Source organism: Lactuca virosa, chromosome 7 (assembly GCF_052849685.1).
Source record: "Lactuca virosa cultivar CGN04683 chromosome 7, Lactuca_virosa_CGN04683_v6, whole genome shotgun sequence".
Classification (NCBI taxonomy): Eukaryota; Viridiplantae; Streptophyta; class Magnoliopsida; order Asterales; family Asteraceae; genus Lactuca; species Lactuca virosa.
In genome coordinates this window covers 183,191,363-183,216,037 of record NC_136432.1, presented here as the reverse complement: position 1 = coordinate 183,216,037, position 24,675 = coordinate 183,191,363, and the positions used below count along the sequence as shown (strand labels likewise).

Genomic DNA, 24,675 nt, shown 5'->3' with positions numbered 1-24,675 from the left:
CTAATTGGGGCTCTTCTAATTGTTCTTCAAAAAGTACAGCATCCTCATTTCCCAAATCGTCATCGATATCATCAACTACAATCTCATTTTCAATATTTGCATATGTCAAATGGTCCATGTCTTCATAGTCATCATTTTGATCAACATTATTTTCTAATTAATTAGTAAATATAACACCAATAATAAATAGAAATTGTTGAGAGAAAAACTTGAGAAACACACTTGAAAAAACGTTAGAACAAGTTTATATTGTGGAAATTAAAGTTTAACTCAAAGGATTATAAAGCTCAACAATAATAAAAGTTATAGTTTGTAACATCCCGAAATTCAGGTACATCTCTTATACTCTTCTTCTTTTCCAAGTTGTCAAGTTTGGCCCTTAAAGGAAACATTAAGGCAAATGAGTACGCTGGGCGTACTGAAGAGTACGCTGCGCGTACTCATGCGCTTAAGTTGGACGCGGACTCGCCTAGGTACGCTGGGCGTAACCGGCCCAGATGCAAATCCTAAATTGTGGCTTGTGCACTATAAAAGGAATGTTAAGGCCTTATCCTCAGCCACCATTTCAGAGAGTGAAACCCTAATAGAGAGATACCCTTCGTTCCTAGCTTGTGTGTGTGTGTTCTAAGCTTCAAAGTGCCATTTCAAGGTGGTGAAAGAGAAGAGGAGGCCATTTTAGGAGCTAGAAGTTGGTGGACAAGAGTAGATCTGAGTTCTTCAGAGGCTGGAGCTTCTTTCTGAGGTAAAAAGCTCAAAGCTTTCCTTGGCATTTGTGATTTGTGCTTCTTGGACCAACTTTTAGGGTTTTTGGTCCCAAGGTGGAGACTTTATGAGCAAATGGTCTCCATAAGCCTAGATCTGCCATATTTCAGAGTAAAATGAGTTGTAGGTTCATAAAAATCCAATCTTGGACGTGAATATTGAGCCATGCATGAGATCTAGACTTTATAAGAAAGAAGGAAAGGTGTTAAAGTGATTAGGGACCTTTACAGCGATGCAAAGGCTTAAAGGTCTCGACTTTATGGATTAAGTGGTCTTAGAGAAGTCAGATGTGGAGTTTGAGTTTATGTCTTAACCGATTAAGACCAAAATCCATGAATGCATGAAACTAATACTTACGCTGGGGGTAAATCTCAGTACGCGCAGCGTAAGGGTCTGAGACCCCGATTCTGGATCGCCGGAGTACGCCCAGCATACAAGAGCTGGTACGCGCCGCGTACTGTCCCTGTTGACTTTCGTTGACTTTTAGGGTTTTGGTCAACATTTGGTCTTTTGGGTCAGGGAGGGGTAAAATGGTCTTTTACCCTTCTGTGGGATTGTAGGAAGGGATGTAATCTAGTCTTTGAGAGCCTTTATTTATTCGAGAGTACTGTTTATATGCTTAGGCGGGGACTAGATCAGCGTTTTCGTGTGCGAGATTATCCGAGATACCCGAGGTGAGTCTTCTCACTATACATTACCTAGAGTGGTATTTATATGTAGACCAGATGGTCTTGTATGTTATGTGTATATATGAGATTATGTGCATTGTGTTATATGTATGCTATGTGTTGAACAGACCGGGCCAGAGGGCCCAACGATATAGACCGGACCGAAGGGTCCAACGACACAGACTGGACCGAAGGGTCCGACGAGCTATGACCGGACCAGAAGGTCCAACGAGCTACGGGACTGGAGGGCCCCGCTGAGACACATCGACCGTGTTGTGTGTTATGTGTTTCAGGTACCAGTGAGGATCGCGGGAAGGCGCCGGCATGATCAGTACACACTCATAGACATTATGTTGAGATTCTGGGAATTGTTTTGTGATGATGACATTGGATACATTATGTTTTGATATTGTTTTAGGATTAAAAGTATGATTTAAAAATGAAAAATTGTTTTGGAAATTTACTTTGTTACATAGTTAGATGGTTAGATAATTAGGTGCGGAAATATAAGGAAATATAAATGACAGCAAGTATTATATCAAGTATACACTTAAGTTGATTATTAACAAGGAATACAATCAGACCAAGTTATTAAGTGAGATCAAACTTAGTGATTAAGTCAAGGCTGTCTTGCTCCGAAGGAGAGATGTAGATCTGTTATATTTCATATTACTTTTTTAGAGATTAGAGAGTGAGAAGTAGATGAGAGAGTAAGTTATGAATATCAAGAGATATGAGATTTAAGATGCGTAGATAGATAGATGTGTATTTTTCAGAATGAGAGAACTCCTTTCTATAGAGTCTCAAAGATTACAAAGAGTCTTGTCTGTTTAAAGTTGCTATGCAAGGCACATTGGATAAAAGAAAGTACAATAAGAGAAACAGATAAAAGACTAAGACTAAAAGTTGATGACGACGACTGCGGTTGCTAAACTTGACTGCGGATGAGAGAATGGTTGCGGATAAGGAAGTTACTGCGGTTTGGATAAAGTTTAAGAGGGTCACTTCTATGTTTCAACAATTTCCCCCTAAGTGACCTCTTCAACTTCCTTTCATTTGTCAAGCTTTAGGAACTTGGTGAGAATCCACTAGAACTTTCTTACTTCTCCAATCCAGGTGATCCTTCTTGAAATCTCAAACTTTACATCAGCAGTTGTGTGTTTTGACTTATGAACTGCGGTTTGATTTAGTTCAAGTTGCTTTCGAGTGAGACGATGCATGGCAGTCATAGGAATGAAATATTTAATTTCATCATTTTTGCGTTTAAAAATGACTCCATGATCTGGGAAGTTTGTTGCTCCAAGAGATCTTTCTTGAAAACCTTCAGTCAGCATTGGGGCAGGATCAAGAGGTGGAAGGTTAAACTTCTGAGCAAGTGCGGTATGAATGTCTGCGTCAATTCTTGCAAAATCATAAACAGTTTCTCTCAGAAACGTGCTAGCCCTTTCAAGTGCCATTTTCATATTGGGATTCTTCTCTGACTTGTTCTGAAACACCCTTGCTATCAGAAAGATTTCCTCCGGGTTCATACAGGGAAAATCAGCTTGGGTTCGGACATAGTCCTAATTTCTTCTGGTCAGAGTGTACTGGATGAAGTCTGCTTTCATGAATTTTCGAGACTTGAAGTTCTTGACTGCAGTGGGCCTATCATTCGACCAAATTTTCTCAATTGAAGACCCATGCTTGGCATGAAAACTGTTGAGTCTTTCAAACTCTAAGGGCAACCTCTTATCGTCTGGGAGACTGCGGTCAAAGGGTTCAAATAATGTGCAGTATTTTGTATTGGGAGAGATGGGAATGTCCCAATAACCATCATGAGGGGGTTCTGCGTATGTGAGGTAGGGCTTGTAATCGTCATCAAGTAATCTTCTGTGTGGATTGACCCAGGAGTTGATGAGGGATTCCTCCATTGTGATGTCAAGGCCATTTTCCCTCCAGATCAACTCGGCAAATTTAGCTGATCTCTAGTCAGCTTTCATCTGTTTGGTTGCGGGAGAGTCGACGGAGTGTTCGGATGACATATGAGAAGCTAAGTTTTTGAAATGAGGGGGAGTCACTGGTCGCTCAGGAGAAGGATGAGATTCTCAAAGTGTTTGATGTTGCGGTGGTGGCTGATGATTTGGACTCTTTTGAGGAGAGGGAACAGGTGTTTTCTTTTGTGGAGATAGCTGCGGTGAAGGTTGAGGAGTAGGAACTTTTTCTTGAATGATGGGATGTTGATGACCAAGATTTGTTTGGATGGGAGAGTTTAGATGTTGGTGCGGATGAGAATGGTGATGAGAGATTTGATCTGAGTTTCGGTCTTCACTTCCCCCTCTTGAGGAAGGAGCAGTTGGTACTTCTTCAAGCCATTGCTTAAGACCATCAATTTTTCCACAAACTTCGTCGAATTGAGCCTTTAGTGCATCAGCAAGCTGTTGGTTGTTTGGGATTGCGGTGTTAAAAAGCAATATGTGAATCTCCTTGGTGAGGCGCAAGATTTATGGACCATGAAAGTTGGATGTCAAAGATCGTCGTAGGCTGTTGATAGTGGACTGCAGGACTGAAATGGTGGACTCATATGCATTATTAGTTTCATCCACAAGCTTCTTCGATTGAGTGGATTGATCCGCAATTATCGCTTGAAGTTCTGACTTGATTGCGGACACCTCAGAAATGAGTTGCTCAACAGTTGTCAAAAATTGTTGATGATCAGCTTTGCGGTTGGTATCCAGGGCTTGAATACCCATTTCAACTTTAAGAGAGATTCTTTCCGCATCAAGTCGTTCTCTGGCTTCAAGTCGCTCTATCCGGTCTATGAGGGACTGCGATCCAAGCATATCTTCTTCTTGCGGTTGGTCCGATTTCACTGCGGCTAAGATCTGATTAACTTTGTCTTGCAAACTCAGAAATTCTTTTCTAGAAACGGGTAACTTCCTTTTCTTTTTCTTCTCCTTGGGCTTAGAGGTTGAGTGCTGAGAACCACTTGATTCTTCTTTTCATCAAATATCATGAGATCATCAGAGGGATCAGGTTGGTTTACCTCATTGATGTTGATGTCGTCAAAACCGAAGGTTGACGCGGAATTGACTTCAATCTTTGTTCCATCATTTTGTGATTCTCTAGCAGTTTGAGTTGGAGGGGGCTGAGATGGACCTGTACCACCAGGAATGGATTGAGAATTGTGGATTGTCTCAGCCATTGCGGACATCCAATCCTGTACTTTGAGGATAGTGGCGACGGTGTTTGCATTGTTGATTGCATCAGCCCAATATTTGGCTACCGTTTGAATTTCCTGCTGCTTGGTTTGTTGATCTTTCCTTGCTTGAAATACCCTACGGAAAGCGGCATACTTCTTGACTTCAGATTCTGCGGTTGGTTTGTAATGCCTCTAGGAATCATTAGATTCATCACCGTCAAATCCTTGAAAACGCACCGAGGTGTCCCTCGAGTTCACGGATCCTTGCACATTTGTGCTCACCGTGCCTAAACCACCTGTGTTAGATGTAAGCAGAGTAGGATTTCCGGAGCTTCCTCGGTCTCCTTGACCCGTGGTCAAGTTTGGCCTCGGCTCCGTTCTGGCATGGGATGAAGAATTGCCCTGCAGTGGGGAAGGTGTATCGAGTGTTTGGATTACAAAGTCTAGAATGGAGTGCAACTCCTGTTCTTCAAAGAAATGAAGTTTAAAAGCCCTGGATACCTTAGGGCGAGAAGAACCAATTAAATCCTCTTGGGATTTAGCTGGGGTGAGTCTCCATGTTTTGATGAAACAGATACACTTAATGTATATGAGTAGTCAGGAATGGTTGATGAGAATGGGTCTGCGGCAACCCCAAGGACCACTGGAGCCTTTTGAGAGGCTGCGGTATCTGTCCGGTCACGCATTTGGCTAGAGGGATTGGGTTTCCTTTTCTTGAGAATAGCGATTGGTAAGAAGTCATCATCAAACTCATCTTCAAGGTCAAAGGCAGGAGATCGATTGTGATCAGATTCGTCGTCTGAAGACACAACATGTTTGAGCTTTCTTTTCTTGGTTGGTTCCGCTTTCTTGGGGGCGTTACTTTTCTTTGGTTTAGCATGTTTCTTGATAATGTTGCGGGGGCCTTTCTTGGGTGAGGCTAACTTCTTGAGCCTTTTAGCTAAGGGTAAATGAGATAAAGTAGTAGAAGATGGAGTTGCGGTATGCTCTGGATTGGTGGGGTCAGTAAAGGCTAGTATATTCTGACTGGAAAGAAGCGCGGTAGAAAGGTATGGGTCAATACCTTCCGTGGCCTCAATATGTTCAGAGACTTCTTTTGTCTCAAGTCCAATGGTAGTCAAGATATAGATGGGTAAACGTCTAATTGGTACATAGATAGATTGATCTTTAGAGGGTGCGTACCTTTTGAGATCGCGTGTGATAAAGAAGTTGATATCGTTTCCCATACTGATCTTGGCGTTGGAATGAAGATTTGAAATACAGAGAGCCCAGAATCTTGCAAAAGTGAGCTCTGTGGGTTTTTCTCTTGGACTTTCCTTACGGATGTACTGAAGGAAATCATCCCATAAGATTTGGCCGTAGTTGAAATCATGGCCTGTGAAGATGCTTCATAATAATTCCAGTAATTTGAGGCCCATGTTGTTTGTGCCTCCGGTTCTTCCTGAAAGACTGCGGATCACAAATTGGCACACAAACTGCCATACCGCAGGCAGCTGATTCTTCTTGAACTCTCCTATGCCCTTGAGCTTCTTTTGGTATCCCATCTGATATAGAGTGGAGAGAATGTCTGTCACACTAGGCGAGAAAAACTTGGTTGAGGGATGCACCAAAAGATTGATTGCAGTGAGAAACTTGTCCTTGTTCAAGATGACCAATGAATCATCCACCAAGTTCAGATGAAGTTCTTGAAGATTATTGAGTGGTCGGTACGCCGAGAAAGCACATTTGAATGCAGTTGAGATGGGATCTACATCAGTGAATGAGTCGAAAGGTCCAAACAATGGATTATTGGAGATGTACTTAATCATGAGACGGATTGACTCATTATAGAGAGGGTGATCATCGAAGACTGCCCTAAAATTGCTAGATGCAATTGAAGGTGATTGGTTCCTTGTAGCAGAGTCGGAACTAGTTGGTTGAACAGATGCTGAGGTCTTCGATTGTTTCTTGGAAACGACAGATTTCACCATTTTGATAAAAGATTTGAGAACTTGTAGAAAAAGTGGGAATACAAGAAGGTGAAGAAGATGAAGTTCGCCTTAGAGAAAACAGAAAGCATAAAACTTTCTTGGGAAGAAAAGAGGGTTTTTATAGTGGCGGATTTCAAATGATCATTGTTTTTACCCTAAAGAGAAACGGTGAAAGGTAAAAAAAAACCTTTGAGTTTTTTTTATATTTAAAAAAAAAATCATTAACAGCCACAAAATCATTTAACGAAAAGTTTTTTTTTAATTTTTCAAAAAAAAATGGAATTTAATGAAGTGTCAGGCCCAATACCCCACGTCTAAAGAACGTGTGGTGAGGGGCGATGGTATGTTGAATAAAGGTGGAATATGTAACGGATTTGACATCTTGAGGTAAAGGGGAAAAGACAGTTTAAGGAAAAAGATTTCCTAAAAAGATTTCTTTTATTGGAAATTGTTTTATTTTGGCATCACACCTAAAATAGGTCTGACAAAAGGTTTATTTGAAAAGATGAACTGAAACGATCATATGCTACACAATGAATATTCTTGAGAATGTTTTTCTTATTTAATGAAGTATCATTAAATAGCACACAATGTTTCAGAATTTATGAAGTAGTTGAAAGTTCAATCACTATGATTGCGGTTTGAATCTTCATTGCGTATTAAGACTTCATTGCGGACGACCGGTTAGATGACTGTGGTAGAAGAAACTGAAAAGAACACTTGAACACAATTAGAAATAACAATCAATAAGGACCCTTGAAATATAGGTATGATATATGGTTGCGGTATATACGGTACATTGCGATACATAAGATGTACTGCAGTACACAAGATATACTGAAACTATGTAAGATATATATATTTCGTTAGGACCGCAATGGTGACCAAGGATGGTCTGCGGTACCTATCAATTCAAAAAGAATTGTGGGTCCGGATTCATCATTCATAACATTTGTAAGAAACAGTTAAGTTTTGTAGAGTCAAGTGCCTTTGTGAATACATCAGCAATCTCTTCATGAGTGTTAACAAAAATTAGTTCAATGTTACCTTTCAGAATGTGGTCTTTAATGAAGTGATACCGTAGTACAATATGCTTCGTCTTAGAGTGATGAATAGGATTATGGGAAATCGTTATTGTACTTTCTGAGTCACAGTAGATCGGTATCCGCAGCATCCTGTATCCGTAGTCCATAAGTTGTGTTTTCATCCACAAGACTTGTGAACAACAGTTGGCTGCGGCCACATATTCAACTTCTGCGGTAGACAGTGAGACACAACTTTGTTTCCTTGATGACTAGCTGACGAGTCTTTGACCCAGAAATTGACATCCACCTGAAGTGCTTTTTCGATCCAATCTACATCCAACATGATCCGCATCAGTGAATGTTTGTAGGCTGAAGTCATTCCATGCGGGATACCAGAGGCCAAGAGCTTTGTTGCCTTTTAAGTATCTGAGAATCTGCTTAGCTGCGGTCAGATGTGATACTTTCGGATCGGCCTGGTACCTTGTGCATACGCATGTTGCAAAGACAATATCTGGTCTACTTGCAGTGAGGTACATCAATGACCAATTATTCCTCTATAAGTTTTGTGATCTACTGATTTTCCGGAAGGATCAGCAGAAATCTTCTATCCGAAGGCCATGGGGACCTTGGCTGAGGAACAGTTGTCCATTGAGTATTTCTTCAGCAGTTCAAAGGTGTACTTCTCCTAATGGATGAATATCCCTTGAGGGACCTATTTTATTTGAAGTCCTAGAAAGAAGTTAATCTCTCTATTCATGCTCATTTGAAATTTGTTGGTCATGAGCCTTGCAAATTCATCCACCATCCCCTGATCTGTAAATCCGAAGATGATATCATCCACATATATTTGTACAAGCATAAGGTGATTACCGTTCGCTTTTCTAAATAAAGTGGGATCAATCACTCCTCTTTTGTATCCAGAAGTGACAAGAAACTCTGATAGAGTCTCATACCACGCCATTGGTGCTTGCTTTAGACCGTAGACTGCTTTTTCAAGCTTGTAGCAGTGATCTAGGAATTCATGACATTCGAAGGCCGGAGGTTGTTGAAGATAGACCTCCTCTTTTAATTCACCATTTAGGAAGGCACTCTTTACATCCATTTGATGTACTTTGATGTTTTTGTGAGCTGCATATGCTAAGAAGATGCGTATGGCCTCCATTCTGGCTACAGGGGCGTATGTTTCGTCATAATCAACACCTTCAAGTTGACTATACCCCTTGGCAACTAGTCTTGCCTTGTTCCTGATGACCGCACCAGATTCATCCAACTTATTCTTGTACACCCATCTACTACCAACAATAGTGTGACCATGAGGCTTTGGAACGAGTTGCCACACCTTATTTCTTTCAAATTCTGCCAGCTCTTCTTGCATTGCTGATATCCAGTCGGGCTCCATTAAAGCTTCTTTGATCGTTCGGGGCTCGACCGAGGACATAAACGCTGCATAGTGACAGTGGTCAGATAAATCTTTTGAAGATCGAATTTGGATGCCTGCTGATGGGTGTCCGATGATTTGACTCGGTGGGTGATCCTTTGTCCATACGTGTAAACGGGGTTGCAGGTGGTCAGCGGCTATGGTGGAAGGGATGTCTTCAATATCGGAAGACTCTGCGGTTGGAGACGGCAGTTCCCCCTGGACTTGAGAGCAGCCCGCAAAATTATCTTGGATTGATGGAGCGTGATCAGCATTTTCTTGAGCAATTGAAAGAAGTTCCGCATGGATTGCGGATGAGAGTTCCCCCTGAACCTGAGAACGTTCCCCATGGATTGATGGAAGTGTGATAACCTTAGGGTCAGTTCTTGTGTCAATGTTCTCTATATTTTCATCATTTGAGTCTGAAGAAACATTTGAGGGCAGAGATCCTCTGCGGATAGGAACCGGAGCTACATCTTCAAGTACTGGAACCTCGATGGTTGTCACATGATTCGGAGTGGAGCTTTCCCCCTCAACCGGCAAGGTGGAAGTATTGAGTGATACTTCATCGGATAGAGATGGACCAGATACATCGACATGCTGCTGTTGAGCTTCCGGGGACACAAGAACTTCGGATAACTTAGCAGTCTCTACAGGGTCAAAGAGATCATCATAGTTTACTTCAACTATGTTTATGGACTCGAAGAGGCAGGAATATCACTTTCCAGGATTGCTTTGGTTTCGGTTGATGGAGCAGTGTTGCGGACGTAATAGTCATCGAATTTGACGTCGAAGCTTTCGACTATTAGTCTTGTGCGTCTAATGAGAACCCTATAGGCTACCTTGTTTGTTGAGTAGCCAAGAAAGATGCCTTCATCAGACTTTGGTGCAAATTTTTTAAGATGATCTTTGTTGTTGATCACAAAACATCTACACCCAAAGATGTGGAAGAATCAGACATTTGGTTTTCGGTTGTTAAGGCCCTCATATGGAGTTTTGTTGAGATGCTTGCACACAATGCTTCGGTTTTGCACAAAGCATGTTGTGGCCACTGCTTCGGCCCAGAAGTAAAGAGGAAGATTGGCAAAGTTGAGCATGGATCTGGCTGCTTCCACCAGAGTTTGGTTTCTTCGCTCTACTACTCCATTCTGCTGCGGTGTGTAAGGAGCTGAGAAATTGTGACTGATACCCTTAGAAACCAAGAAACTGTTTAAGAGATGATTGGTAAACTCGGTTCCATTATCACTGCAGATACGACGTACTGGCAACTTGATCTGAAGTTCGATCTCCTTGATAAAGTTGATCAACACATGCGGTGTTTCTGACTTGAGTCTTAGAAAGAAAACCCACGTGAAACGAGTAAAATCATCCACTATAACCAGTATATATTTCTTGTGATGAAGACTGGCTACGGTAGATGGATCGCAGAGATCAATATGTAAAAGTTCCAGTGGTTCAGAAATTGAAGAATCAATCACCATAGGATGACTTGCTTTGGACTGTTTGCCACATTCACAGGCTGGGCAGAGGGTATCATTGTGATATTTCAGAATGGGGAGACCTCGGACGAGTTCCCCTGTGACGATATTATTGATATAGCGAAAGTTGAGATGAGCTAGCTTGCGATGCCATAGCCAGCTAACTTCTGACACTGCTTTGGATAGGAAGCATAGCTGCGGTTTCCCTATGATCAGAGAGACATCCAAAGGATACATGGTACCTTCGGATTTGGATTTGATCAAGCAAGTACTTCTATCACTTGTCATTACATAACAGAATTCACTATCAAATTCAACTCGATGGCCTGCCTTACATAGTTGGCCAACACTGATGAGATTAGGTTTAAGACCTTCCACATAAGCAACCTTTTGGATGGAGAAATTCCTAGTAGTAAGAACACCATAACCTCGGATTATCCCATTCACGTTGTTGCCGAATGTAAATTTTCCATCGTTGCAAATTGGCCTGAAATCCCGAAGGTACTCCAACCTTCCGGTCATGTGCAAGGAGCAGGCACTGTCGATTAACCATTCTTTTTCTTGTTCCTCCTTGCACATAGCCTGAGAATTACACGGTTAGTTTGGGCATCCAAATGAGTTTGGAGCCTGGGACAATGGATGTTTTTTTAATTAATGCATGAACCAAGGTTGCAGGGACAAGTTTCGTGTCAACTTTTAGGCCTAGCCCTGGGTATTTGTGAATTATTACAGTGTAGTGAGATTTAGAAAGGTTACGAGGTTTTTGAAAGAAACGAGATTTGACATGAGATGAACCTTTTTGACAATTACATTGACATGCAAAATTTTTGTCATTTACCCTGACACTTTGTTTGGTCAGCGGTCTGGGTGAAGAATTAAGCTTGTGACCAGTCCGAGAGAGGTGGGATCTGATAGTGGTGCTGTTGGAAAAAGTGCGTTTTGTAGGTGTGTTAGCACGTGTAGATCTTTTGGAAAAAGGTTTCTTAAAACTTTGATGTGATTTCAAAAGTGTTGGAGTTGGTAAAATCCATTTCCATTTTGGGTCATCTGAGGAATAGATTTGAAAACCATTGCTTCGAAAAGACTTTACTTTCTTTTGGGTTGTGTCAAATGTTTTTGAAATGGTTTTAGAAACTGTACATTCCCTTTTGTTTGTTTTCTTGACTGAAGAGTTTTTTGAAAGATAATTTGAGAAAACAAGCTTTTCTAGACTCTTAGATTTTGGAATTTTGACTCGTTTTTTGTTTTTTGAAAAAATTTCCCGGTTTTTGTCACGGGATCGAATTTCCTCTTTGAAAGCCTTTTTTGCCTCGGTTTTAGGAGAACCGCAGTCATTGAGGTTCAGCTGCGGTTTCCTGGAAACCATTGATAATTTTTGAAAACGAGGACTTGATTCATCCGAACTAGAGGGTTCAGGTTTTTGAGAGCACTGACCCACTTCAAAGTTTTCAATGGGTATTTCATAATGAATTGGCTGAATGGTCATAGTGTTTTTGACTATGGTATGCGGTAAGGAAGACTAGACTACCGCAGAGTAAGTCTGATTTGAGACTTTTGTGGGACACTTGATGATAGGCAGATGGGCAGACTGTGGTTCATGACTGCAGTGAGAGATACTGCAGTCTGAGAGCAGAGTTCGAAATCCATTGAGACTTCGGGTCCTTCCACAACAATTTCCTCATCAACAACTGATGAAGTCTGAGAGTTGGGATAGATTGTGCCATAGATATGAGTTTGATCACATGAGTGACCCGAAAATTCAGGAACAATTTCCTCTATGACACAATTGTTACTCATATCATGAAGTCTACCGAAATGAGCTTTGATGTCTTCGGGAAAGGTTTTGTCATTGATTGGGAAATGGAACTCTCGGTCCGGAGGGACATAAAGTCGATCTTTATTAAACCGGGGTGAGGAATCCTTTGCGGTAGGATATCCATTGGACCAACCCCAATTATAGGTGTTATCTACGGTTCCATTGTTCACAAGATTTTCAATAGCTTGATTTTCATTAAAAAGTTTTTCTATTAAAAGATTTAAACGTACAATTTCACTATGAGCTAAATCTCTTTGATTCAAAGCTATTTCTAACTGTGTTTCACTCAACATTCTTGCGTCTTTCTCTAACTCTAAGTCCTTTTCTAACATAGCTACTTTGAGTCTTTTGTTATCCAGTCGTCCTCTTACGTGAAACATCTCTTGGGACGCTATGTTTTTCTCATCTAGAGCTTTGTTATAGTCTGTAAGGACGGCAACACATGTGTCATTAAGGTTGTCTATAAAAGGTTGACAGTCATGCATGCTATAATTAAGAGTTTGGACCATTAGTTTTACCTGTTCGACGATGCTTAGAGTCCCATCTTTTGCCATGTAGCAGTAGTTCTTTTCTAGCTTTGTAGACCCATCCTCGTCCGCAGTTGCCAGCATGCAAATCTTGCCTTTTCCCTTGACGTTGTTGATGTCTTCATCCTCATCTCCGGATGACAAAACTTGATGGTACCTTTTCACATGAGCTACGTATGCCCTTGCTTTCTCCTTTTCTTCCAATTCTTGAGCCATTCTAAGATAAAATGCTCTATCTTTCACCATATTAGCTTTGCAGTCTTTGGCAAAGTGATTCTCCTTGTTGCAGTTGTGACAGATTACAACATCACTTTTATCTTCTGAAGAGGTACCGGAGTCAGTTGGATTGGTAGGCTTCGGTGCCTCTTTGGGTTGAGTGGTCTGAGGTTGCGGTGGTGGGTGAGTGTTTTTGGAGAAACGTGAATGATTTTTTTGAGGATTGAAGTTGCGGTTAAAGGGAGGTTTGTTGAATTGTTGATTTTTACGAAAAGAAGAGGGTGGTAGCCGGTTGAACTGTTGGCTAACAAGAGCAATAACATTCTGAAATTCTTCTTCATCATCATACTCTGAGTCAGCTTCGTATGACTGAGGAGGATTGTCATACGAGGGAGAGTAAGATTGAGTATGTGGAGCTTGTACTATGAGGGCAAGTGGTCCTCCGAAGTCAGCACAATCCTTGAGTACGGTAGATTCTTATGCTTGTAATTCACCATAGATCTTGTAGAGAGATAACTAATGGATATTTCTATCTACTTGAACTATCATTTTAGTAGTCGTCCAGTGTCTTCCCAAACCATTTAGAAATTGAAGATTTGTTTCATGGTTGCTTCGAACCGTGCCAGCATTGGATAACTTAGTGACAATCAGATTGAACCTTTTGAAGGAGTCTTCCAAACTTTCGCCTGCATGAGCCTTGAAATTGTTGAACTCATTGAGTGCGGTTGTGAGCTTCTTATCTTGAACTTGTTCTGTACCCTCATATAAGTTTTTGAGAACATCCCCAGATCTCTTTTGCTGATTTGCAGTTTATGATAATGTCGAAGTTGTCGGGAGCAACTCCACAGGAAATCTCATAAAAAGGAACAGCGTCATTTTCCATTTTGTCGAGATCATCTTTGGTGGGACGATTCAGGGCTGGTTGACCTCCTCCTAGTCTGGCTGTGGCGCCGTCGGTTTGAACTGATGTAAGAACAGGGACATGTGGCCCTTCTTCTACAGCGTCATACATCTCTTCCAAGTCTCCTTAAGTATCTTTCCATTTGTTTGAGACCAGTGATGATATTCGTTTGCCACCAATATTAGGGCTCTACTAGAACCACCAACACTGTTGGAAACATTGAGAGATAATGCTTGTGCCATATTTCCGTGTTTTGAAAATATTTTTGTTTTTTTTTAAGAAATGAGCTTCAGTGGTATAGAAGGCTTTTTGAAAATCATAGTTTTGCTTCAAAAGGCAACCACTTTGGCTCTGATACCAATTGTTGAAAGAAAAACTTGAGAAACACACTTGAACAAACATTAGAACAAGTTTATATTGCGGAAATTAAAGTTTAACTCAAAGGATCATAATGCTCAACAATAATAAAAGTTATAGTTAGATTGTTAGATAATTAGGTGCGGAAATATAAGGAAATATAAATGACAGCAAGTATTATATCAAGTATACACTTAAGTTGATTATTAACAAGGAATGCAATCAGACCAAGTTAGTAAGTGAGATCAAACTTAGTGATTAAGTCAAGACTGACTTGCTCCGAAGGAGAGATGTAGATCTATTATATTTCATATTACGTTTTTAGAGATTAGAGAGTAAGAAGTACATGAGAGACTAAGTTATGAATATCAAGAGATATGAGATTCAAGATGCGTAGATAGATAGATGTGTATTTTTCAGAAAGAGAGAACTCCTTTTTATAGAGTCTCAAAGATTACAAAGAGTCTTATTTGTTTAAAGTTGCCATGCAAGGCACATTGGATAAAAGAAAGTACAATAAGAGAAACAGATAAAAGACTAAGACTAAAAGTTGATGACGACTACTGCGGTTGCTGAACTTGACTGCGGATGAGAGAAATGGTTGTGGATAAGGAAGTGACTATGGTTTGGATAAAGTTTAAGAGGGTCACTTCTATGTTTCAACATAAATTACAAAAAAATATAATAAAAAATGAAATATTCATTAAACTAAACAAAAGTACCTTCACATTGCACAATACGTCCTTCATTGACATCATCTTTCAAACCAGATTTTTCCATATCAGCTGCAATAACATGACAAAAATCGTATAAATGTAAATTAATATAACATGTAGTTTTATGAGGTGACTTTGTTATTTCTCATTAATTAAATAAACATTTAGATTGACAGGATAATACATTCAGATATCTCATCATTCTCATCCTCATCAACAAGAGCTAATTGTCTCTTTCCTCCATTCTGATACAATTATGCTTTTCTGCCTTTTGTCTGAATACCTCCCTTCCCCTTTGCGGTCCTTTATTCCTCAAGATTAAGTCACCCATAGTAGTCTTTGCTCTAGATTGTTTTTCTTTTGTTGCATTCGAAACCAATGGTTACTTATTCGAGACATTTGGAGCAATCGCCCGACGTTGCCTTGTAAAATTAGCAAGTCTATTCATGGACATTGGTGCAATATACTCTGGACGATGTTGCTGTAACAAATTTACTTTTCATTATTGAAGATCAACATCAAAATAAAAAAATTAAAGATTTGCTAATCTGATTACCTTTTTGGATACTTCAACATTTCTAGAAACTTTGTGGTAATCTCCATCATTACCATCACACAAATCAGGAATATAGTCTGAATCTCTAGCACCAGTATATGTTGGTTTCACTTGCTTTTTCTTTGGTTTTTCACTTTCTACCAAACTTGTCAAAGAATTTGAAATCTTTTAACTCCCAAATCTTTTAGTCTTGCTGGGTTTTCTTAAATCCTTAAAAGTCTATTCTTCTCAAAATCATTCATTTCTTTTTGTGCACTTTGATCTTGCTTGTTTTGTTTTCCCATCACCGGCCTGCTCAAAAGTGAAATTATCAATTTAATTTCAAAATACATAATACTAGCATTGTACTATCACTTACATATAATATTTTCCTGCAGTCATAAAATTAAATCAAAAAGAGAAACAAGAACCTGACAAATAAGGCATAATGCAACTCTGGTACTTATGATTAAACTGAATCGAAAGGAACCTGCAAAACAACCACACATGCACCTCTTGTTCAGAATCTAAAAAAGGTAAAAAATAAAAAACATGAAAATTATTCCAACAATATAAACATCATATTATAAAATAAAATCTATCAAATATAGAAAAAACCTTTGTTTTTCAGTTACCTTCAAAACTAAACTTTCACAAAGTATTGACTTATTATCACTTGCTTATTATTCAATGCACAAAATGACATAAAATAATTTAGGTAAACACAAAACGTTTTAACCATTAAACTAACTTATTACAAAAATGTAAAAGAAAAGTAAATATTAATATTAGTGTTGGTATCTCAATGAGACTCGTCTTCTTCTGCTTCCATCCAATCCCATAATGTATTGTCATAATCAAAATCGCCTCCACTATCACTATTAGTTTCATCAGCCCCATCTAAATTTGTATTTGTGTCAGCTACAAGAGGAGGCATATCGTTTATTGACAATTGAATCTCATGTTCACTAACTTGTTGCAAAAGAATTTAACCTATCTTCATTAGGCTCGGGCCAATACGAGTCACGAATAGTTTCACTACTTTCATCTTCGAGGTCATAGATATCTCTAGGAACCCTATTGAGAAGATAATGCAAAAAGTATTCTATAGGATCTGCTACATAGAACACCTGGTTTACTTAGGAAGGCATGACAAAAGGATCGTCTGAAGAGAAAAATTTGTTGAAATTAACACATGTTAATCCATAATCATCTTTCTCTACTTGGTACCACTCACAACGAAACAAAATAACTTTGAACTGCGACCAATAGTCGAGTTCAAGTATATCCAAAATTCTACCATAGTAGTCAACATTCCCTACAACTAGATTTTTGTCTCTAGAACTTGCAAGCTAGGAGTTAAAGCCGTACTAGAAACACCACTATTTTGAGTATGGCATTTAGCATCTCGTGATTTGTTATGAAACTTATATCCATTGACATAATACCCGTAATATCTCTTTGAAATAGGACTAGGATCCTTAGCAAGCCAAAAAGTATGATCTGGAACATTATTGGTTTTAACTTTCTCTTTTAACTAGTCGGTGAACTCATGACTATGGTTTTGGGCACGTGCCCATCGACTTTTCTGTGGTTGAGTGTCAATATAAAATTTATGCTCACCGCTTCATTACATAGACCAAAGAAAATTAAATGTGAATTAAGTTATATAATACATTTAATTTGAAGAAATGAGATGTTATAAATTGGTTACTTACTTGATATATTCAACAACTTGTGCACAATCAGAACTGAATAAGGCATAACAATGTGCTTGTTCCCTTAAAATAAGATCTAAAGTTATAAGATTCCCTTTTCTTCGGTTTATACCTCCAATAGGATGACCCTTATTGAAAAATATTGGTCCACCGGACTCATGTTCTTCATCCATATCATTGACATCTTTTGAACCCCTATTAAGTCTTGTTTGTACTCCATCATGCATATAGCGTGAGCAAAAAGTCAAACATTCTTCAATCAAATATCCTTCTACTATGGATCCCTCTGGACGACTCTTGTTTCGCACATATGACTTCAACTTGCACATGTATCTTTCCATAAAATACATCCATCTATATTGAATAGGTCCTCCTAGTCTAACTTCGTTTACTAAGTGGTTTACTAAGTGGATAGGTAAGTGCACCATTATGTCAAAAAACTTTGGCACAAATGTTTTCTCAAATTCACACAATATTTGAGTTATTTCTAATTGTAATCTGTCAACTTCCCCATGCCTAATTACCTTGCTACACAAACTACGAAAAAAAACACCCAACCTAATCAATGGGATTGCAAGATGCTTTGGTAATGATTTTCTCACTGCAACTTGAAGCAAGTAATGCAAAAAGATATGAGCATCATGACTCTTTTAACCCGAAAATTTCTTTTCTGAGGAATTACACATCGGGTAATATTAGATGCACATCCATAAGGCAACTTTGCCTCCTTCGAAACAAGACAAAAAAATGGCTTTCTCCTTTGATGACATTGAAAAACATGCATTGTGGAATATAACATTCTCATCGTCTTCAGAAAGTTCTGGTTGAAGTCTTTATTTAATGTCCAACTGCAAAAGGTAAAATCGAGCTTTTACATGATCCTTCGACTATCCACTAATATCCAACACAGTCCCTACCACGTTATCAGTTATATTTTTTTTATATGCATCGGATCAAGATTATGTCGGCATTCAATAAATTTCCAATAGGTAAATTAAAAAAATATTGAGCTCTTTTTCCATGGGTAATTGCTATCATTTTTTTCTTTTGTGTCTTTCCAAAGATATTTTGAAAGCTAGACAACTCTCTCAAAGTTGCATCTCTTGATAGGGGTTTTGGAGAAGGTATTTTTTCAGTTTTACCATTGAAAGCACTCTTATTACGTCGCCAAGGATGTTTAGCATCTTAAAATGATCCATATAGCATGCCTTATTACTATGCTTCAGTTGGAGTGAACTGGTTTCATGATTACAACATGGACATGCAAATTTTCCTTTTGTTTTCCACCCGGACAACATGGAATATGCCGGAAAATCACTAATTGTCCATGTTAAGGCTGCATACATTCTAAAGGTTTCATCCTTATATTTATCATGTGTCTCTAACCCATCAACCCATAATTCTTTGAGCTCCACAATTAAAGGATGGAAATAAACATCAATGTTATTACCTGATGAGCCGGGTCCACGAATTAACAAAGACAACATAAAGTATTCGGGTTTTAGTGACATCCATGGAGGCAAATTATAGTTAACTAACACAACATGCCAAGTGCTATGAGCAATGCTCATTGTTCGAAACGGATTAAATCCATCACTTGACAACCCTAACCTTACATTTCTAGTTTCTTTTGCAAATTAAGGATACAAAGAATCAAATTTCTTCCAACTTTCCCCATCTGTAGGATGTCGTAAGTTTCCATCATTAGGACGTCCTTTGTCATGCCACATCATATATTTAGCTGTTTCAGAGCACATGAAAAGTCTTTGGAGCCTTGGTTTTATAGGAAAATGACACACAACCTTAGCAGGAACATTTGAATATTTTTTGGAATGCTCATTGACATGTTTGCTCCCTTGTTTCTCATCCATTTGTTTCCACTTAGAGGTATGACAAATGTGGTAGGTATCATCTTGTTCATGATCCTTCCAGTATAGCATACAATCATTCGGACACGCATGAATCTTTTTGTAATCAAGCCCCAAGTCCTTCACGATATTTTTAGCTTGTGCAAAACTAGCAGGAAGTTTTGCCTCTAGAATCACCTCTGGGAAAAGTTGTTATAGATCATTAAATGCTACATTACTTAGCCCATGAAGCGTCTTGTAGAGAAAAAAGTCGGATGATGAAAAATAGCTTTGTGAAATTTTTACAACCTGGGAACAACTCTTACTTTCCTTCTTCCACCACTTTATAGAACTTTTTGGCCTCTTCATTTAAGCCTTCTTGCACCATACCTATTTCTTATGCCACATCTCTAAACCTATCATGCAATAATTCATCAAAATTGCCGTGCATACCAGCTCCATCATCGTCTATGATGGTATTATATATAGATTGTGAGGAGTTTTCTCCATGAAAAACCCATACATAGTAGTTTTCTACAATCTTGTATCCTTTTAAATGATCAAATACTTTATACCTTCAATACCAATAACGGTTCTTACACCGTTTGCAAGGACAACAAATTTGACCACCCTTTACCACCTTAGCAAACGAGGCATTAAGAAATTCAATGACACCAGATTCAAACTTAGGTAACCGTCTAGGTAAATACATCCAATCTTTAACATTCCCCATGTCTCTCATACCCTGAAGTTAATAGGAACATTTAACTATAGTAAAGAATAAAGATCTACTAGTTAGAAGTCAAATTGTTATGGGTAAGAAACATCAGAAGAACCTAGAAGAAGAACCTAGACGGTTCCAAGTTTGGCTTTTGGAAGTTTTAAGATATTTATTATGGGTTAATGCAATAAATAGAAATGTGTATTTATTGTATCTTTATTAATGGAGTTTTGAAATTTTTGCTAATTGTCAAGCAAAATAAAAAAATATGGGAGTGTACAACTCCTAATGTAACGACACTGCTATGCATCAGGTTTAGCCATGGATTTTATTTGGGGGTATTTTGGTAAACTCGGTGAAATAGGTTTGCATGTGTAGGGCCAGTTTTGGTATTTTTATTCTGAACTTTGTTACAACAAGATACTTACAGTGTAATAAGTAGCGATTATACATGGGTCTTCGTGTGATTCTCAGTTACAAATGTGACCCTAATTTTCATAAACATTATATGACCATTTTCATATAAGTGGACTCTTTGATTATTAGTATGACTGTTGGTTAAATATCATTTTCACATTGTTTTAGTTTTGTTGCAATTATTGGATTATGGATTTGAGGTTATAAAGTTTGATAAATCCACATATTCAATTATTCCTAGCCTTTTTTTAACCTTTTCATTTCCAAACTCAAATAATTTTGAAAACTCCATTAATATCAAACACATTGATATGTTTGCATGATTCATGATTCTTGTTTGTCGTGTTTCATAAAATCATTAAAGACATACTTATGCATATGCAACTTGGCTAAATGTTGGATTGGCTCTTTCTAAATTCAGGGCTGATGCCATGGAATTAAAAAGTTGCATAAATTTGGATCTGATGTGTTTAAAAGAAAAGTTGTAGGTTTCAGAAGCTCTGTAGATGGAATTATGGTTCAAAGTTGTAGGCCGTAAACCATGTTTTGAAAACCGGACCGGACCGTGCCGGTCTAATCAGGAACCGGTCCCGAGTCCTGGATCCGGTTCTTAGAGTTCTTAGAGGCCAAAAACCGTTCGTCATCTGTGCCGGTAAAAACTGGTCCGGTCGAACCAATAAAACCGGGAATTTTAAATTTGTTTTTTTTTTTTTTCATTTTTTGTATTTTTTTATATACTCAAATTAATAATAACTTAATTATGATACTATTCGATTTGTCAGGTTTTTGAGATCGATTAGACAACTTGAACCATCGAACCAGTAAGACGGTAATTTCGGTCTCTCGGTCTCTGGTCCGGTTTTCAAAACATTGTCTATGAAGAAACTGTTGCCTAATTGTCGTTTGCTCACTGACGAACTGAACGTAACGTCTCATTCTAACTAAATGACTATTCTACCATTCTATTTTAAAATGTCCATTTATTTAATAACCTTCATAAATTAATTTATACATTATCACATTAAAAGTTTTTTTTTTTTTAATTCTATTTCATTTGAATTACTATTCTTTTGTATACATAAAATATAAATATATATCCAACTTCAAAGATCAAGAAGAAAAAAAAATACATAACATAATAAACCAAACAAATATAAACTAATGTTTGCCGTTTATTATGTACTTGAAAAAGAATTATGCTATGCTTAACAATATTACAATCGTTAATTAATATTATATTAAAAATTAAAGTATAAAATTTCTTTTGAATAAGTTAAAAACTACAATCATTTGGTAAATATTTTTTGCAAATATTATTTTTAATTTTAAAATTCTAGAAACAAAATAGTAATGTATTCAAAGTGTTGACCAAGGGGATTTCGGGGAATAGCAGATAACAAGGGAAAAGGGAGTAAAATCAATCGAAGAGGATGTAGTAATGTTCATCATGGTATATTTGTAATATTATATCCTATTCATGTAACATAAATTATTTTATTTGTATGTTCTATAAGGTGCTTCTAAATTAGTGTATTTCTATGTTATGTAATATCAGTTGTTGTTAAAAGCAATCCAATCTCTCCTTCCATACTGTGAGTATCATTCTTGACCAAAATGTCCTCCTTCAGTAACTGATATGACTTCAAGCTTGCTTTTAAAAGATGTTGCTTATGGTGCAGCTGCATATATTTATTATAAGCTGCCAAATTATCTCAGTGTTAAGGAATGGTGTGACTTTTTTACCCTTATAAATTGTATATATATGTTATTTATATAAAGTGTTGTGTTCTATTACTTATTTACTTATTATTTTGGTTTTTTTAGATGAGTTATACTTTTGTTTGTGTGGAATTTTTGTAGGATTTGACAATGCTTTATCATTGGAACTCGCAAATGATCATCCCAACATGCAGATTATACATAGGAAAGTCGCACTTATTCTTGGTCAACGGGTTTCTGTGGTAATGTCATTGTGTTTTTTATTTTTTTAATAATGCAATTCCAGTTTTGTTGTTTTGGCCATCTTTTCTTATGGAATTTGAACCTATGTTCTGCAATAGATATATCTGACATAGAAGATGCCACCTTCGTTACTGTTACAAATGTTTTCGTAAAAGAAATTATATATCCTCTGTCTAAATTTAAATTATTCCTTACACAAAACTTAAAACTAATGAAATCTTATATAACTAAGTACAAACCTGCTTTAGTAATATGACTTTTATAAGCATAGGCATTATCACATTATAGCCTCCTTCCTACTAGAATCACATTATAATTTTTTGGGTATCCACAAAAAATACAAAGTTTTGTTTTGTTTGGTAAACATTACTCATACTTTTCTATAATATATAATATTTAATTATTTAAAAATTTAATTTCTAACTTTTTGATTACTTCTCGTGTTATCTGTTGTTTCTCAATTTAGGTTCAACTGTTAAACACAATCTCCGTGTTAATTGCCTATGTTGGTGATATCATCCCATACGCTCTTGATTTGGTTCATTTTTTTTAGAAGGTATTTCATCCAAATACTACATGATCAATTTTATTCTTATTTGTGACACTGGAAAACTCCCCCTTTTTTATGTCTATGGGAGGAATCTTCTGGTGAAAGCCTTCTACAGATACAGCTTCTAACTGCACTCAAGAACTTCGCAGTTGCACTTGGGTATAAGTCCCCTATTGCTATAATGTTCTACATCTTATTTTAGCATTATGGTGTTTGGTATTAATTTATGTTGGGGCTGTGTGGTGCTTATAACTTGAAAACAGGGACTATTTGTTATGAATTTGTGTAGGGGTTGTTTCGTATTTTTTTTATTGTAAATCAAGCTAAATAAAAACCATATTTATCGTACGTACCTTTCTTTCAAATATGACCTTGCTTAACATGTATATGCATGGTAAATCATTAAACAAACAACTTTGAATCAATTAGCTATGCTCTGAAGCGAAAATCTACTGAATTTTATTGAGTAGAGGAGTAATTTGAGGAAAAAGGGTATAGCATCATACCTGGTTTGGGTAGACAGACTTATGCAAGAAGCTTTGATGAAATTGGCAATTACATGAAGATATTCCGCCTCTTGGCACCTGTAGAAGAGTAACCGAGAGTAGAGAAAAGATTTAGCAAGTCAAATCGTAGAGACAAAATAGCTTCGAATCAATTAGGTTAAATGAAGTTCCAGTTAGCTTTTGTCGCTTTCATGGAATTTAGAATAGGTACGAAGATAACTAAGCCTTGGAGCCTTCAGTGGTGTTAACCGAAACTGTGGAATTGAGATGAACGGTGCCAATGAATGGCACTGTGAGCATGCTCCCTTGAATGGCAGTGATTGCCTGATTCGCGAGTTAGGGTTGAGAGGAGTATGACGTCGGTTGAAAGATTAGATGTAATTGTGTATACCGTGTTTTTGGTTGAAAAGTCAAATATTGGAAACTATATGATTTAGTCAGAGGGAAATAAAAAAAATTAGCGGGAATTGAAATAAAAGGTTATTTATTGAGAGAGTAAATGAAATTAGAAAATATATGTAAATGAAATTTTATGAAAATAAAGGTACGAAAAATATATTTAAAGAAAATTTGAAGATTATTTTATAATAATAATTAATATCTTCGTTATTATATTTAAATTATATATAGTAGTGTTTTATACTACATGGACCTTTACACTAAAAGTTGCATTCATGTTTTAACAATGCAACCTTTTTAATAAAAGTTGTAATTTTTAATATAATTTGCAACCTTTTTGAAAAAGGCTACAATGGTAAATATAATTTGCAACTTTTTTTAAAAAAACTTTCAATTTTTAATATAACTTGCAATTTTAAAAAAAAAGGTTGCAGTAAATCTTTTAATGCAACATTTCTGTCGGACACGATCTTCTTTATAATCAAATGCAGCTATTGTTAAAAGGTTGCATTAGACTCATTTTATAGTAGTGCATCATGCTTTCATTTTTTTCTACCACACCATTTTATTTTCAATTTTTTTTCTTCTTAAGTAATTATACATTGAAAAATCTACCCAGTTATAAGAATGAAAATTGATTTGTATTTGAATGAAATTTCCATAATTGGTAACATTTACAAAAGTACAACACTATAAATTAGACGAAATGAAAGTAAGATTTTATAATTAATGAGCATGTATATGATAAGCTTGTTGTTGTATCTTGAATTTAACCCAAAAAGGTATATAGTCATATGGTAATACAAACATTTTGTGGGTCTTCTTCATTGATCTTCAATCAGTTATCTCAAAATGCAACGAAAAAGGTACATGATGTATGCAAGATATATCAACAAACTTCCATTTATTTGTTTATTAGAACATCCTAACTTCATTTTGTGTATTGCATTTTTCATGTAGTTTTTTTTTCTTATTTCGGCATTATACTT

At 37.3% G+C, this 24,675-nt stretch overlaps 1 long non-coding RNA gene across 2 annotated transcripts; it reads right to left on the bottom strand.

The window, feature by feature from the left end:
• Window positions 1-14,705: 14,705 nt before the first annotated feature.
• LOC145123751 (uncharacterized) lies at window positions 14,706-23,674 on the bottom strand. Of its 2 annotated transcripts, none has more exons than XR_013715281.1 (6): window positions 23,288-23,674; window positions 15,998-16,056; window positions 15,588-15,878; window positions 15,216-15,512; window positions 15,038-15,100; window positions 14,706-14,934 (listed from the first exon to the last, which is right to left on the bottom strand). It is a non-coding gene; the product is annotated as an uncharacterized LOC145123751 (long non-coding RNA). The 2 variants fall into 2 exon arrangements; XR_013715282.1 differs by having other exon boundaries at window positions 14,706-14,897.
• Window positions 23,675-24,675: the final 1,001 nt, after the last annotated feature.